Here is a 19,179-nt window from a genome sequence, read left to right as displayed (position 1 = left end):
AACTTATTTAACAATTAGAAGTCATAGTTTTCCATGCAATTGTAGCAAGACATGCCAACAATGGTTTTATGTTCTTTAATATGGAAACTAAAAATAACTGGATAACAGCTTTGCCTTAATGGAATGGTTTTAGAGATAAAAACATGCCTAAATCTATCCAGATCCTACCTCATGATGTAAAGAAACACCCTTGCGCAAGAATAAGCAAAACAAAAAACAAGTAGATGATGGTTCACTTGTCAATGAAGAAGCCAAATAATGAAAAATAATCAATTCAGTTTGCATATTTGAGCTACACAAATAATGGACTAATTATGAGGCGAACATATACATACGTATAAATAGAAACAGAAGAAAAGGTTTATACAATCTGAAGTACTAGTAAAAAAAAAAAAAAATTAAGGAATTGTGAAAAAAAAAAAATCTCAAAGATCTTTTTCCTAGAATTTGTTTGGATCATTTATACATTCTTCTAATCAAATATTATCTTTATATTGTCTTGATTATTTTGTTCATTCAATTTCAATTTTAGTACTCATAATCTGAATAAGAATCATTTATTTACATGTGATTAAAAAAAGAGGTTCTATAGAGCAATTCTCATAACTAAAAGTATATATAGTTAAGAAAGTGTAAAACACATCAGTCCCAAAGCTGATTCTTCATCAAGATAAAATTCCCTGGCTAAACCTACTGTGAAATTTCAACTCTTGGTACTAAGTTATTATATCTAATGTTCCAGGCATCATTTTCAGTTGTTTTACTGTCCCTATGCGAAATCCTCAGACTCTATAAAATAATAAGAAAAAAAAGTGGGCCTGCATTCATGCAGGTTCCTCAATTGTGAGTAGGCATTAAAGGAAAAGGAAAACAGTGGTGCCAAGGAGAGAATTTCCCAACAAATAAATTTGTTTTATGTAATTTTATCTAGATAACATCTAAACTAACATAAATTTTTTATCAGAAGTTTTTAGAAAAAAAAATATATATTTAGTTTGGTTGGCCTATTTAAAAGGCAAACTTTATCAACACCAACTCAAATAACAACAACAACTAACTCTTAATTCCAAACTAGTTGGGATTGCCTATATGAATCCTTTTTTGCCAATCAACTTAATTTGAAACTAATTTCTCAACAATGTCCAAAAATTGTAAATCTTTTGATACTAAGGAGACAGTTTACATGCATACCTCATATAGTAGTTCGCCTATTATCTGAGCAGTAGTCAAAGAACTTACCGGCACTTTAGGATGAGCACTATTTTGTCTCTCAGGTTGTATTATCAATCCTGACCTAAGCGGTATATCAAAAAGCCTTGCATTATCAGCTCTCACTAATAATTCCCTCTGTCTTGCAGCAATAGGATCACCCTTATGTCCTGGGTAGTCACTGCTTTGCCTCTGGGATCGGTTAAATTGACAACCACGGGGTTCTTTGTGATTCTCTATTCATATTCCTGAGATATGTTGTGTTGGGGAGACTGAATAGGAGCAGATGATTGGTGATCATGTGTAGTAGAGCTATTTCTAGAATTGAATGCAATATTTCTAGTAGAGTTTGTCTCAGGGACAACGTTAAGGTTTCTTAACATGTGATCCAAATATCCCCTTTGAAATTCAGAAGGAAGCATGCCATTTCTTTGAGTGTTCCTTGAGGTGCCTTCAACAAGTGATGCATCTCCTCCATTTAGAGTATAAGTAGAAGTTAAGGGTAGACCAGTTCTTGACCTAGTAACATCATTCCACTGGAAAGGCTGCATACTTTCTAAAGAATAAGAAACAGGCATAGGCTGTTGCATTGGAGGAGTAGGTTGAACTATTGCAGTCATTGAGCTAGTTTTTGGAACACAATCAAATGATAAATGAATAGCTAGTTGAGCAGGTAACTGTGGTTGAGAATTCCTAGTGGTCCATGTTGCCAAGTTAGTTGGCAAAAAATCTTGATGATTCACAGTTCTCTGGGAGTGCTGAGCTTCTCCTACCTCACCTATGGTTTGATGGGTATCGCTTGGCCCTGCACTCCTAGAGAAATCATAAAAAATCTAGATTTAAACAATAAGAAAATTAAAAGTTGTTCTAGAACCAATAGATTTGATGTAAATATGTGGCTACAAATCACCAAACTAAATGAGATTGATTAAAAAATTTCAGTTACATGATTGATAAGACACTAATAATTTGGTAAATCAATCCCATGTTAAAAATAACCCAACAAGGAAAAATAATAAATTTAATGAGCTCTTATTAAACTTATTGTTTTTTGCCCAACTTAGTTGAAAATTAGGGAGCCAATATTTTTTAAATTAAATTTTACGTAATAAAAAAGATTTTCAAAAGAATTAAATTGTGAGTGATGTACATAAAATACCTAGGTCTAGTTACTATATCCGTCATTGGCTCCATATATATAAATATTATAATCCTCATAATTTATATTTTTTATTGGCCCAATAAGGCAAAAACTTTAATGGACCAATATTCTAATAACTTAAAAAAAATTTTATTGGCCCAATTTAACAAAAAATTAATGAGTTTATATTTTAATTTTTAAAAGATTAGTTTTATTGACCTAACAAAATTGAAAAATTGGTTGCCCATATTTTTAAAATTTTTATTTAGGCAATAAAAAAATATTTTAAAAAGATTCAAATTCTTAAATACATAAAACATCTAGATATAAAAGTTATATTTATCTAACACCGAACTCAATGGTAGAAACCAAGCTACAACCCCTCCACTATATATTTTACAATTCTAGAAGAAATCACAAGAGAACTGGAATTAGAAGGATCATTGGCAAATGGATTTTGATCAATGCATGATCCACTTGGTTTAAAAAGCAAACCTAGCTACTTATCTTCAGGTGCTTTTCTCAGACGGATATTTCTCTGGGAGTGCTGAGCTTCTCCAGCCACACCTATGGTTTGATGGATATTGCTTGGCCCTACACCAGCTCCAAGTCCACTTACTGCAACACTTGAAGGCTGATGCATGATAGGAGCTGTCTCTAAAGCAAGCATAAGTCTAATACCTAACTGCTCATCTTCAGGTGCTCTTCTTTTATAGTACAAACGCCTGCCATCTAGTGAGCAACCTTCTCCACCATCATTTTCTTCCACTATATATTTGGCAATTCCAGAAGAAATCACAAGACAATTGGAATTAGAAGAATCATTGGCAAATAGATTTTGATCAATAAATGATCCACTTGGTTTAAAAAGCAAACCTAACTGCTCATCTTCAGTTGCTCTTATCAGACGAATATTTCTCTGGGAGTTCTGAGTTTCTCTTACCACACCTATGGTTTGATGGATGTTGCTTGGCCCTGCGTCAGCTCCAAGTCCATTTGCTGCAACACTTGAAGGCTGATGCATTACAAGAGCTGCCTCTAAAGCAAGCACAAGTCCAATACCCAACTGTTCATCTTCAGGTGCTCTTCTTTTACAGTACAAATGCTTGCCATCTAGTGAGAAACCTTCTGCACCATCATTTTCTTCTACTATATATTCTGCAATTCCAGAAGAAATTGCAAGAGAATTGGAATTGGAAGGGTCATTAGCAAATAGATTTTGATCAGTGCATGATCTAGTTGGTTAAAAAGCAAACCCAGCTACTCGTCTTCTGGTGCTCTTCTCAGACAAATATTTCTCTGGGAGTGTTGAGCTTCTCCTGCCACACCTATGGTTTGATGGATATCACTTGGCCCTACACCAGCTCCAAGTCCACTTGCTACAACACTTGAAGGCTGATGCATGATAGGTGCTGCCTCTAAAGCAAGCACACATCTAGTACCCAACTGCTCATCTTGAGGTGCTCTTTTTTTACAGTACAAACGCATGCCATCTAGTGAGCAACCTTCTCCACTATCATTTTCTTCTACTATATATTCTGCAATTCTAGAAGAAATCACAAGAGAATTGGAATTGGAAGGGTCATTGGCAAATAGATTTTGATTAATGCATGATCCACTTGGTATAAAAAGCAAACCCAGCTGCTCATCTTCAGATGCTCTTCTCATATGGATATTTCTCTGGGAGTGTTGAGCTTCTCCTGCCACACCTATGGTTTGACGGATATCGCTTAGCCCTACACCAGCTCCAAGTCCACTTGCTGCAACACTTGAAGGCTGATGCATGACAGGAGCTGCCTCTAAAGCAAGCACATGTCCAGCACCCAGTTGCTTATCTTTAGGTGCTCTTTTTTTTACAGTACAGACGCCTACCATTTAGTGAGCAACCTTCTCCACCATCATTTTCTTCCACTATATATTCCGCAATTCCAGAAGAAATAATAAGAGAACTAGAATTAGAAGGATCATTGGCAAATGGATTTTGATCAATGCATGATCCATACTAAGATTCTCCGGCCACACCTATGGTTTGATGGATATCGCCTGGCCTTGCACCAGCTCCAAGTACACTTGCTGCAACACTTGAAGGCTGATGCATGACAGGAGCTGCCTCTAAAGCAAACACAAGTCTAGCACCCAACTGCTCATCTTTAGGTGTTTTTCTTTTACAGTACAGACGCTTGCCATCTAGTGAGCAACCTTCTCCACCATCATTTTCTTTCACTATATATTCCGCAATTCCAGAAGAAATCACAAGAGAACTAGAATTAGAATGATCATTAGCAAATGGATTTTGATCAATGCATGATCCACTTGGTTTAAAAAGCAAACTCGTCACTGTATTCAGATTGACATTAATGGTGGGGTTGTCAAATGTTGGATTTAAGTCTACGTTCTGAGAGAATATGCTAGAACTGGCCTATTGCAAAGGCACTGACCTATTTGTGAGCTGGCCATTTCCCGAGCTCATGTTAACACTAAGTTGAAAGGGGGTAATTAGTGACCTAGAATGCCTTTCTTCCAAACTTTGAACAATTCCAGCACTAGCAACAGCGGAAGACGGTAACTCAGCTAACAAATCCTGAGATCGAACTGGAGTTTGGGCGCTCACACTAGATTGATCCATCACATTAGACATCCCATTGGATGGCAAACCATCTTCAGCTAATAAATCCCACAACTGAACAGGGTTATGGTTGTTGATGCTAGAACTAGATTGACGCATCCAAACCATAGTAGGATGACATTCATGAACAAAAGCATTAGTTGGAACTTCATTATTCTGAATCCATCGAAGATTAATGCCATTGGGCTCATAACGCAAATAAAAGGCTCCTAGAAATGCATTTGATGTGCTATCTTGACCTTGCATTGTGACCAACAGGTTTTCTCTTCAGAAGCTAATCACCCAAAGAAGCCACACTCAAATTAGGACCTCTCACTAGGCCTAAGAATAAAGCAACTACATTAGAAGTAATCATGCAAATAGTAAAATGATTTTTATTTAAGAACTAAGATATTAGCATCCACTCTAACAAAAGAACACTACAAACACACAAAATGAATTTACAACATGTTATGCCATTTACTTCGCAACAAAATAAATGCAAAGATAAGTTGACATAACTACAACATGTCAAACTGCTTAAAAGGTTTAATTATTGACATCAACTACGGCAAATTTGACATATAGGTCTTAGATTTCACTTGGCATGCTACAGCCCAATAGATCATCAAATCAATAGGTTTAAAAGATTAGAACAATTTCATGCCACAGGCTGCCCTACTAGAAATCAACTTTTATCTTCCCAAACTCTAACTTCTATATACTAATACTCCGACTCTTCATTTTGCCCACCCATACCCGTGTCGATACGACAAAACACAGGACATGACATGAAATATGTGTCTAATACATATTCATGCAATCATATCCCCATATTTTCTATTTAGAAAGTTCATAAGTATGTTCCCATTTTTGACACCCGTACTAGAGTCCAAGTAACATATCTACATATAGGAAAATTTTAGGCATCTTATGAACCCATGTTTTAGACTAAAAAAAAAAAAATTAAAGCCATTGAAACATGCATTTATCTATCTAAATATAATAAAATTGATCTCAAAATAAATTTTACCAAAAAGTGACAAGTGGCACTCTGTTAGATTTTTTTCTTCATATTATTCCATTTGCCCTTTAACTTCTATATACTAACACTCCAACTCTTTATTTTGCCCACCCATACCTGTGTCGATATGACAAAACACAGGACATGACATGAAATATGCGTCTGATACATATTCATGCAATCATATCCCCATATTTTCTATTTAGAAAGTTCATAAGTATGTACCCATTTTTGACAACCGTACTCTAGTCCAAGTAACATATATGATATGGGAAAATTTTAGGCATCTTATGAACCCATGTTTTAGACTAAAAAAAAAAAAGTAAAGCCATTGAAAAATGCATTTATCTATCTAAATATAATAAAATTGATCTCAAAATAAATTTTACCAAAAAGTGACAAGTGGCGCTCCATTAGATTTTTTTTTTTCATATTATTCCATTTGCCCTTAGTTTCCTAATAATTTTACAATATCAATTGATGATAGACCTATAAGACATTTAATAATAAAAAAAATTTATGATAATAGTTATAATTTAATTAATAATAGGAAAACTAGGAGTCATAATAATAATAATAATAATAATAATAATAATAATAATAATAATAATAATAATAATAAAATAATAATAATAATAATAAAATAATAATAATAATAATAATCTAATTAATATTAGGAAAATTAATAATCATAGTTATAAATTATATAAAACAAACCTACCTTTCTACCATAATTATAAAATTATGTACTTAATTTCTGATAATAAAAAAATTATGCCAATAGTTACAATTTAATTAATACTAGGAAAATTAAAAGTCATAGTTATAAACTATATAAATCAATATTACACATCAAAAATCAAATTAGTCACCTTCATAGGAGAATGTCCGATCAAGATTTTCTCTCAAACTTACTAAATGATATTTTACTAACCAAAATATCAAAAGAAGATGAAGAACAATCTTCAAAAATATCACTAAGTTAATTTTTATCACTAAAATTTTTTTATATTCATTTTATTGGTATCTTATTATTTATTCTTCACACACACACACACACATATTTATACAAGCTATTCTAAGTATAAATATATTGAAAAAAGCTATATATTCATATTTTTATTTCAATTAAATAATATATAAAAAATCATTAAACTCGTGCAACACTTGTGTAAAATACTAGTTACTTAAAATCACCTCAAAATTTTCTTTCAAACTTCCGCTTACACCAATAAAAAGCATTAAATCACTAAAGTTAAAATAAATAAATAAAATAAAATAAAAAGGAAAAGAAATGAACACATTAAGTTGCAAAATTGCTTGGCAAATATAAAAGGAGACGACACATATGGTAGTGAAATAAAATAAACCGCCAAAAGCGCACAAAATTATGAGAAAATAAAACATATAAACAGCTTACAGAACAAAAAAAAAAAGAGGGAGATGACATTGACAAAACATAACCCACCATTTGTTACCATGCAACCTTAAATTGAACATTGTGTTTGCAAATAGCATGGTTTAACATTGGAGCCATAATCACCAAAGTTTGAAATATAAAATATTAAATTCTTTTCGGACAAAAATATTTTGAGTTAATCTAAAAGCTACAAATAAAATGATGCATGCAAGTTTTGCACATGTTTTCAATTTTTATGCTTGATTGACAAGGCATCAATAACGCTGCCTCATCAACCACCATAACCCCATTCCCCACCCCCTACCAAAAAAAAAAATCCTTTTTTCCCCCATAGTGGAGAAATTTGAGGATGATTCAACCAAAAGGTTTCACATGATTTACAAATGACTAACCTTAAGCCACTCATCAAGATCCAAACCTATATCACCAAAAAAAAAAATTTCAAACAGTATGTTTTGCGGCTATGAATCATTAACACTTAAAAGATTGAAAAGCAATTGTCAAGGTGGAACAAAACTAATAGGGCACCTACATAGGTGGTTCATGAACTGCCCTTTATAACAAAAACACACACAAAGATTGGACCATTAAAAATTTATATCTAAATTATAAGAAATTAATAATGTCTCACCAAAATACTTGATGTGATTATGCTAGCCATACATCACCAATGCACATAAGATCAAACAACAAGTTTCAATTTAAAAACAAAATTGATAAGGTGTCTACAATTATCAACAAGTTTTTTTTTTCTTTTTTATCAAAAACCATTTAACCCAAAAAAAAATCTAAACTATAAAATTTTTGAATGTTTTAACTAAAAGGCTTCATGTGATTAATTACAAAAGCACTCGCCTTAAATCATAAAAAATCTAGATATAAACAATAAGAAAATTAAAAATTTTTCTAGAACCAAAAGGTTTGATGTGAATATGTGGCTACAAATCACCAAACTAAATGAAATTGATCAAAAAATTTTAATTACATGATTGATAAGCAGTAAGAATTTGGTAAATCAACCCCATGTTAAAAATAACCCAAAAAGGAAAAACCAAATCACTTACACATGGAAGACAAAGGTAAAATAATAATAATAATAATAATAATAATAATCATGGAACTAAATTTTGTATTTAAAAATTTTAGTTCTTGACTAATTGAAACAGCCAAAACAAAATTATTTTTGCAGGAGAGGGGGCATCAAACAAGCATCGAAGCAATTTTAACAAGTGAATTTAAAATTAAACTTCCTAACAATCATGTCAAAAACCAATACAAGCAAAAATAAAATTTACATAAACAAATAATCAACAAAAGAGAAAGCACAAAGGCCTAAGATTATGCATGATCTACTGATATCACACGTAAACCATAGCTTCAAAATGAATACAAGGTAGAGGAATTATACCCAATGCCCAAAAACAGATATAGATTTGAAAATTGGTGAAAACAAAAGGGCTATATTGCTACAAGCAAGACACCAGTTCTTGTATGCCTATGTGTATATGTGTAGGTTAGATGGAGGGTATTTATATACACAGGTGAGTGAAAGATTTTAATTTTAAATGGATAGTAGTATGAAAATAGCAAAATTTCCAATAATAGATATGAATCATAATAAAGATGAATAACAGACAACTATGGTAATAAGGTGGCACAGTTAGCTGTTAACAAATTAGACTTTCACTCCTCAAGAAACCCTCACCCCAATGGCCTCATGTCATGACTTACTCTATCTAAAAAAACTCTCTTTTTCTTTATCTAGATCTGAGATTTCATGGAAACAAACTCGGTTTCCAAAGAGCGCCGTTATTTCCTTGGCTTTTGTTTATAAGCCCGCGTTACTTGTGCATCGTGTTTAGGTGGATATTCTTTTTCCCTCTTTCTGTTTCTGTTTCTTTTGGTTGTTTCTTAGCATTTTTTGCCTTTTTCTCTCCCTTTTTTTTATCATATTTTAATTGTTTAGATGGATATTCTACAATTTAATTAGATTCTCTCCTAGATAATATTCATCGTTGCATTTTTCTATTTCATTATTTTTTTTAATTAATTGGATAGATTAATTGATACTTATCCAAAAATAATATTAAGGTAAAACTTTTTCAACAAAAATCCAATTCCTTTTTTTATACTTTAATTGACCTACATTACTTTTTTTTAATTTTTATCGCGAATATTATTTAAAGTTTTCTTTCTACTTTGTAGAAATTTTAATTATATAGTATGTGTATTTTTTTTCTCCATACAATAATTTTTTGTGTAGTTTAATCAAGACAAAATTATTTTCTTATCTATATCAATTTTCATAACATAATTTCATTTAAATACATTTTTTATTACATTGTAATGACCGTGGTTAATTATGACAGTTGTTAGTTTTATAATATTATACTAACAGTTATTCGTTATAATATTATAAGGACCATTGTTCGTTACAACCGTTGTTAGTTTTATAATATTATCATGACCGTTGTTCATTACTACCATTTAGTTTTATAATAATATTATAATGAACGTTATTCGTTATGACCATTATTAATTTATAATATTATAATGACTGTTATTAGTTACAATCATTAATAATTAATTATTTCTATTAAGAGAGTTTATATAATAATTTTGTTTTTATGAAGTAAAGCTTACTTTATGAATATCTACTCTTAAATAAATTGATGAAGTCTAATTTAATTATAAAAAACATTATAAACAAAGTAAATTAAAGATAAAGTAATTATAGGCCATCAAATAATTATTTTTTTTCAAACATTTTGATTTATTAATATAATAAATTAATAACAAAATTTTGAAATAATTTTAATCTATTTCAATAGTAATAAACTAATTAATACATCAATAGGTGTATTCAATGGTAATCACAATTATATTTAATTCATGAGACTCAGGTTTAATTCTCCTTTAATTCTCCTAAACAAAAGCTAACTAATAAAATCATTTCACATTAATGTCATTAAATTTTATCTACAGATGATTTTGATTATAGATTAGGAATATAAATTTTCTAATAAAAGAAGTATTATATTGTATAGATTCAAGATTGAGATATATGTATATAATTTATGCTAGTGAGAAGGAGAATAAAATATCCTGTTTTGCTTATTGCAGAATATTTGAATTATGCATCATTATTTCATAATTCGCTGGCCTTAATTGGCATTGCATTAAATTTGCTTCCTGAATAGTGTACAATGGAATAGAAAGATAATTACTAGCCTAAAGACAATGAATATGGTCAAATTAATGAATTTAGAAAGGTCCATTTTCTCAATAAAATGATAGATTTTAAAAAGTAAAAGTAATTTAATTTTCAACTTTATAAAAAAAGAAAATTATTAAAATAAGAAAAAAATTTAATGAGAAAGAAATTAATATGTAAAGTATAATTCTATTAATAAATTAAATTGTTATAATAATTAAAGTTATAGAAATTAAATTATTATGAAAAGTAAAATGGGAAAAATTATGTAATTAGTTTCATTTGTGGATAAATAGATAGAATTTTAATTCATCATCCATTGCACTTTTAGTCTTAAATGAATTTATTTTTAGCAATTTTTATTTATTCTGAATTAATCTGCTTACGTATGGTATTATGTCTTCATTTATAATCAAATTAGAAACACATCAATTATGTTAAGTGTGAATGCACTTACTATCTAATATGTATTTATTTTTAGTAATTTTATTTATTATGAATTAATGTCCATACATTGTATATTATGTTTTCATTTATGATTAAATTAGAAACAAATCTATATTGAGTGTGAATTAATCACTTGTTGTATTGCACTTATAGTCTTATCTGAATCTATTTTTAGTAATTTTTATTTATTATGAATTAATCTTTGTACATTATTTTTTTGTGATCTCTACCGTGAATATTATTGAAGGTTTTCCTTCTACTTTGTAGAAATTTTAGTTGTTTGGTATACATATTTTTTTCCATACAATAATATTTGTGTAAATTTAAAAAAAAAAATTGACAACTCATTTATAAGAATTATAATACAAGTACAATATAATTTTTAATAAAAAAAATATAAATATAGATAAATGACAACTTCTATTTAGATATGATATAGATATAAGAGAATAATCTAATTAATCATTTTTCATTTTATATGATAAAAAAATTTTCTACAATATTGCAAGTTCAGAAATTTGCTATCTTTATGATCTATATAAAAGATTAAACAAACCAAACTTCAACAAAGGAACAAGCCATACCGCCACAAGTTAATTGATAGAAAATCAATTTTTATGTCGTTTAATCAAGATAAAATTTATTTTTTTTTATCTATATCAATTTTTTATAATAATTTTGTTTAAATGAATCTTTTATTATATCCTACAGTTGTTAGCTACGACCGTTTTTAGTTATTTCCGTTAAGAGAGTTTCTATAATAATTTTGTTTTTATAAAGTAAAACTTAGTTTATCAATGTCTATTATTAAATAAATTAATAAAGTGTAATTTAATGACTAGAAAAACAAACTACAAACAAAATGAATTAAAAATAAAGTAATCATAGGCCTTCAATTAATTATTTTTCAAACGTTTTGATTTATTATTATAATTAATCAGAATAATTAAATTTAATATATTAGCAATGGGCATAATTTAGTGGTAGTTATTAGTTGTGCACAGTTCTCGGAGGTCCCTAGCCGAACTGAAAAACTACACCGAATCAATAAGAATTTTACCAAACTAAACTTATTTGATATTTGGGTTCAATTTTGATTTTTCATTAAGAACAGAATTAGAATTATACCAAAATCGAACTAGAACTATATCGAACTGAGAACTAAATTTACAAATATGTTTTTCTATAAATTTTTTAGATGCATTATATAATTTCAATATAATTATATATATTTATATATGTATAAATAATTATAAACGGAACACAACATAATATTATATTTTATATTTCTATATATTTTTAATAATTTTATTTATAAATGCATTACCTTATAATTCTTAATTATAAATATACTATTATACTATATATATATGTTAATTCATAATTATATTTGTATTTCATAGTTAAATATTACATAATAAATGGTTAAATGTATATTATATGATGTACTATTATATTATATAATATATTTAATTCTAAATTATATGTGCACCTTATTTTTAAAAATTATATAATTTAGAAATAGTTAAAATATATATTATATAATATATTATGTATTAATAATCCAATTCAAAACTTAAATGCTAATTCAAATATGACTTTTTAAAAAATTAATTATATAAAATTGTTGCAAGAATCAATAACCAAACCGGAACCAAAGAATCGAGAATCTTACTGAACTGGAATTAAAATAATGAAGAACCAAATCAAAACTATAATAAAATTTTAGTTTGATTCTAGTTCCTAAACAGACTCATAATAAAACCAAAACCGTAAACCTTTAATAGTTACACACATGTTGAATTTGAAATACTCAATTTCAACTCCCTCCTTTGTGATTAAAAATATATAATTAATAAAATCATTTACCATTAATGTCAAATATTATCTATATATGATCTCGATTATAGCTAGAGATTAGAAATATAATTTTTTTTTTAAAAAAATAGTCTGTTGTATAAATTCAAGATAGCTCTTTAATAAAATATATTTCAAAATTAATTTATTTCTCTTTAAAAATAAAAATAAACTATAATTTTTATTATACTTGAAATACTAAATTATAAATTATCCTTAAAAATATGATTTAATGCCAGTAATGGATGTGCAATGCAATTTAAGCCCCTTCTTATAATCTAATTATAATTTATTGATTATTGGATGAGATTATTGCTTAATGTTTTTTTTTTAAATAAAATTATGTAATTATTTTTGTTTGCGGATGGTTGTCTTTAATTCATCTTTGGGTTATATAAATGATAAAAAATTATAAAGGAAAATAGAAAAATTGTTTAGATATAGTATTTTGATAAATTGCATCCAATATTCAAGTTGAAAATTAAAGGAACTTTTTTTTTTTTACGGAAACTTATGTAGTTAAACCATCTTCGAGAATTACTTGCTTTTTTAGGCTTCAATATGTGGAGATGTTATGGTTATGTTTCAACATTAATTGTTTTAAAAACTTTGGACTTAAGTTTTCATATCCGTTAATAAATTTGCCTTACTGAAATATATATATCAAAAGATGAGTTTTGATTTGAATTTGGATATGTACAGAATTAAAGAGAAAGATTTTTGAGTTTGGAGGTGAAAGTAAATTTTTATTTTTCATTCTTTTTTTTTTATAATTTTGTGAATTGTTTTCTTTCTTTTGTTACATGCAAAAAAGTAATTAGTTTCCTAAAATTAAACTAAAAACCTGTATTTTGGCTTTAGAAAATTCAAATTATAAAATACAAAAATGAAATAAAATTTAGGTTATATTACATTAATAGTCTTTCAATTGTTCTTAATTTTTTTTTAAATACAATTGTTCTTAATTATTCTTTCATAATTTAACAGAATATAGAATAATACCATTGCTTTACATAATAAAATAAAATATATTATTATTTTTATATATATTTCCAATTTAAAATATCTGAAATTTTGTAAATAATAATTACATAATTTTTATATATTGCCAACTATTTAAATATATTTTATATTTTAATTTTTAAATTAAACACCTAAACAATAAAATGTTGGCTATAAAAACAGGCTCTATTTTTCTCTCAATAGATGAGATTATAATCTCATCATCCCAAAAAGATGAGATTATTAATATATAATATTGAATTTATGGTTGAATATATCAACAATAAAACAATTAATAATTTGATTGAATGGATTAATCTATATCTATATAAATATATTAAGCCGAAATAAATACAAACTCTTGCATATTTATAAGAATTTTTATTTTCTCAAAGAATTTGAGTTTTTCAATAAATTATTGGAAATTATTGTGATAATTTCAATTAAAAATTATTAATATAATAGTATGACAATATAAATTTACAAATGTATATCAAAATTTTAGTGCAATGAATGAATTGCAATAAGCAATACAATATGTAAAAGCATAAGGGCACAATTTTGATTTATATTAAAGCAAGTGTCTTAGTAAGGATAAAAAAAAAATAAAATACAAAATAAGACTGAAAATATGCTAAAAATGCAAAATTAAAAAGTAAATATTTTTTAAACATTTCAAAGTAAAAAGAGAGATATAATAAAATACCTAATAAAAGTAATATATTTTTAATTTAATGAAAGTGTCTGCATCTTTTATGTCTAATTCCACTTTATATTAAGTTTTAATAATATACATTTATTAAAATATATGATAAATTTGATTTTACATTAAAATATCAATTAAATTAGTTAATAATTGTAATTATTAGCACATAGTTTGGGATTCCACTAGTTATAAATTAATCTTCATGCATTTTATTATGTTTTCATTTATAATTAAATTAGAAAGAAATCAATATTAAGTGTATCTATCATAAACTCAACTTTATATAAAAAAAAAAAAAAAATTAGTCTAATAATCTTAGATTAAATATTTTATTGAATTATTGAGATTTACATACTCATTATTTTAATTATATGCACATTTTAATTGATTATACATAAATTTTAATACAAATATTTAATATAAGAGTTATTAAATTTATTTTTATATAATTTTAAATTTATATTAAATGTATCCATCAATATTTGGGAATGAGAGCCATAAAGAAAAATATTTTTACAATTTAAATTAAAAATTAAATCATAGCTAATAATAAAAATGCACAAATATCCATCAATTTAATTACACTTATAAACTTCTTAATGCTAAAACTTTACATATTACGTTTTAATTAGAAATTTTCAAATTTTAACAAACGCTCTCTAACTTTCACTGATATGAAACTCCATGAAGAAACTATTGAACTAAGCAAGCTCTTAAAGAGCCACACTCACTGAACATCTAGAGTTCAGTAATATGGAACCAAAACTAATAGTTAAAACCTAATACTTTATTTGGTTTAAATGGATTACTTCTTGAGAATTCTCCTTTTTAAGAAGTTATATAACTTAAGGTAAGTAACTTATTTCCTGAAAAGTAGAGAAAAAATGGCTTTTCACTTTCTAACAAGTAAATACGGACTTCCAATCAAACAAGTTAATTTTTTATACTGCCTAATAATTTGAAATTCCCTATCTAACTTATCCTAAATCAAATAAGGCCAAATAAGGCATAACAATACAATGATGGTATCTATGCACCTCTACATCAACCTTTTGGAGTCCACAAATCTCAGTAGCTAGGGATTTTTTTATTATTATTTATGATTTTTTTCTTATATCTATTGACAAAACAAAAGTCAAATTTTATTGCGTTCTGATAATTTTATCTAATCTTTTCAGTTGGCCAAAATTCTAAAAGTTGTTAAAGTTTTATCAATTGTCCTCAATTGAATTTTCAAACTCAATTTTATTATAAAAGTAGAAGAATATACATACATATATATATATATAAGAATAAAATTGCAACAAATTTTCAAAATTTTAAAAAATTTTAATAAAATTTTTGTGTATTTTAAAATTTGAACTGATTCTACTAATATTAAAATGATTGCATAAAATTATCAAAATGCTATAAGATTTTGCTTTTCTTGGTCAATAATCTTTTTTTTTTTTCTTATGATCTTCGGTGTGTTTATAATTTTTATGTTTTCTAATTTCTTTCTTATGATTTCTTCCTTTCATTTGAGCATCGAGTAAAATGAAATATTAAACTTGAAATGAGATTCTTGCTGGTTGCCCAATTGTGATTATATTAAATGAAATAAAATATCATAATTTGTTTACCTTTTATTTTGTGTTTTCTTGTATTTTGCAATTTGATTTGTGATTTATATATTTTGAAGGAGCACGAGCATATGAAATAAACTCAACCTTTTATGAAATTAAATATTATTAAATTTTGTACAAAATTAATTAGTGACTAAGGACTATTTTGTTCATACAATAAAACTTGAAGAACTAAATTGTTTTAAATTGAAAAGCAATTAATGGTAAAAACTATTAATTTGTTAATGAAATTTAATTTGAGGATCAAATTGTTACTAAAAACAAACTAGAGATTCACCTATGAATTTTGCAATATTTCAAAGGCGCAATATTTCAGACTTATAATTTACTCTTTTCTTGAAGAATCAGCTTGCTGCACGAGCAATTAATCTTCTTGTTGTGGCTCGTGTGTATTTTATATTTGCCTTTCTATCTAATTTGCTTCACATGTTTCTACATTTGCTGTGTTCATGGTGCAGGTTGAATCGACAGGTTTTATATTTTGAATTCCCTAGTCTTATCTTTTGCTCTACATTTCCATGGCGGTAATCAATTAGATTATTATGTGATTTGCTAGCTTGTCCATTTATTTGCATGAAAATCAAAGGAGCCATTTGGCCACTATTGAAATCTATTCTTTTTTGGATTTTAAAATCTAAATTTGATAGAATTTAACTCAAGTACGTAGCTTACCAAGAAACCTCAAATCTTGATTTGACCAGGAAAGGTTAGATTGCATTGCCATCAGCTGTTGATTTGTGACGTTGTTTAATATTTAACATTCTTCAACAACCTATTTGACATACCCCTTTATTAAATCAGCTTATTAGCAAAGGGAAGCAAATAAGTCATCTGATGATCAATGAATAATCGTACACTCATGGCCTTTGTTGGGTCGTGATGTATAACTCACTTTATTTAATTTTAAATTTCTTCTTGAGAGGAAATTACCATCCGTTCATAATTGCATATGGACCGAGTAGAAAAGAATGATTAGTAGTTTACTTATTTCTTTGTTGAATTTTCTAAGTTTTAAAATATAAAATTTAAAATGTAAAATAACATATATGATAAATTTACTTATTAAATAAATAAAATTTACATATTTATATTTTATATTTATAGTAAATTGAGTTTAAACAAAAATTCTCTTGATAAAGAGTGTATAAGCTTCTTTTCATCATTATTGATTGGGTATCATTATCTCTCTATATTTTATAAGCGTCTTGTTTTAAAGGTCTTTTTTCTCTTTGGTCCATCTTTTGAGTTTGTTTGTTTTCCTTGGAATGAAACCTTTGAATTTGCTTTAAAAATTATTTTAAAAATAAACTTAACATATTTTAATCAATTAAATAATAAATTTAAACTATAATTTTGATGGAAATTTCTAAATTATATTTTTCAACAACGTTAAAGAGATTTTAAAAAAAAGACAGTTTTCAATCTGAAATCCAAAAATTATGTTAGTATAAATTAAAAGGTGTTTTAGGGAGATGAAGGCTTGAGGAAAAAAAATAATAATAATAATTCCTCCCCTATTCAATTTGTAGAACTAGGTGGAAAACACTAACTCTTGACTATCTCAATACAAATTGAAGATGCCTTTCTCATTAGGTTATTTTTAGATACACTAACGTAGGATGAATTCGAAACCAAAAGGCTTTACTATTCTCCATAAACAGTCTTCAAGAAATGGGAGTGCATTGATCTCTTTTTGTTTTTAATTTTAAGTACTCTCATGTATATATATTTGTCTATATTGATTTATTATAAATTTAATTATCAAATTCTCTTCTTGATAAAATTTAAAATTAATCGAGACAAAAAAGTGTCTTGTGTATTCAAAAATAATCAAGATAAAATAATATAATTGTATGTATGATTAATTAATAAATGATTGTTTAATTGTTTATTTATATAATATGTATTGAATAGCATTAATAATAATAATAATAATATAATTTTTGATAGTTATTAGATATTGAATTTTGTTGAGTTCAATTATAAGATATTAATATTATATTGTAATCTTTTCTATTTATTTTTATATATCAACAATAGAAAAATGATTTAGATTGGTATAAAGTTTCGAATTTGAATTTTTATGAGAGATAGTTTAAAAAGGAAAAAAGTAAAAGGATATGCTAAATTTAAAGTAAAATTATACATATACGTATGCCATTAATTTTACCAAATAAAATTTCGTAATATAGAAAAATTATACAAGCTCCTATGAACTATAGAAAAATTATACAAGCTCCTATGAATCTTTCTAAAGTTGAACAAAGAAGAAAAAGCTGGAGGTAACTTGAAACTTGCATATTATTTTGATTTATCTGCATATCGTCCTGTTCCCATGAATTCCTGTCTTTTTCTCCTTGAATGATATAGGATAAACTATAATTTAATTTTTAAAGTTTAATAAAATTTATAATTTAATTTTTATATTTTTAAAATTAAATAATTTAATATTTTAAATTTAAAAAAATCTATAATTTAATTTTTTATCTAATTTTTTATATAATTAATTATTAATTTTGATAAAATAATTAAAATACTTTTAACTTTATTTATTTTTAATTAAAATAATTTAATTTTTAAAATTTTATATTATAAAAAAAAATAATCATTTGATTTAAATTTTATAATAATAGTCTCTTGATTTAAATTATTTTATTTATAATATTAATTATAAATTATATAGAGTTACGTACATTTTAAATTTTAATAATAATTTATTCGATAATATAATAAAGATTACCCATTTTGGCCTGCTTGTCAGCTGTCAATCAACTCACCTGCTATTGCAGCCTTTGTTGACGAGATAACAGTTGAGAATCACTATATTTGAATTGTCTGAATTGATTAATGTATTAGTTGCACAACACGAACCATCTTTAATAGGACATTTCTACTCTGCTTGCACGTCGAAAAAAAGATTTCAATTGAG

The sequence above is a fragment of the Hevea brasiliensis genome, chromosome 11, assembly GCF_030052815.1.
Source record: "Hevea brasiliensis isolate MT/VB/25A 57/8 chromosome 11, ASM3005281v1, whole genome shotgun sequence".
Lineage (NCBI taxonomy): Eukaryota > Viridiplantae > Streptophyta > Magnoliopsida > Malpighiales > Euphorbiaceae > Hevea > Hevea brasiliensis.
This window is presented reverse-complemented; position numbering follows the sequence as displayed.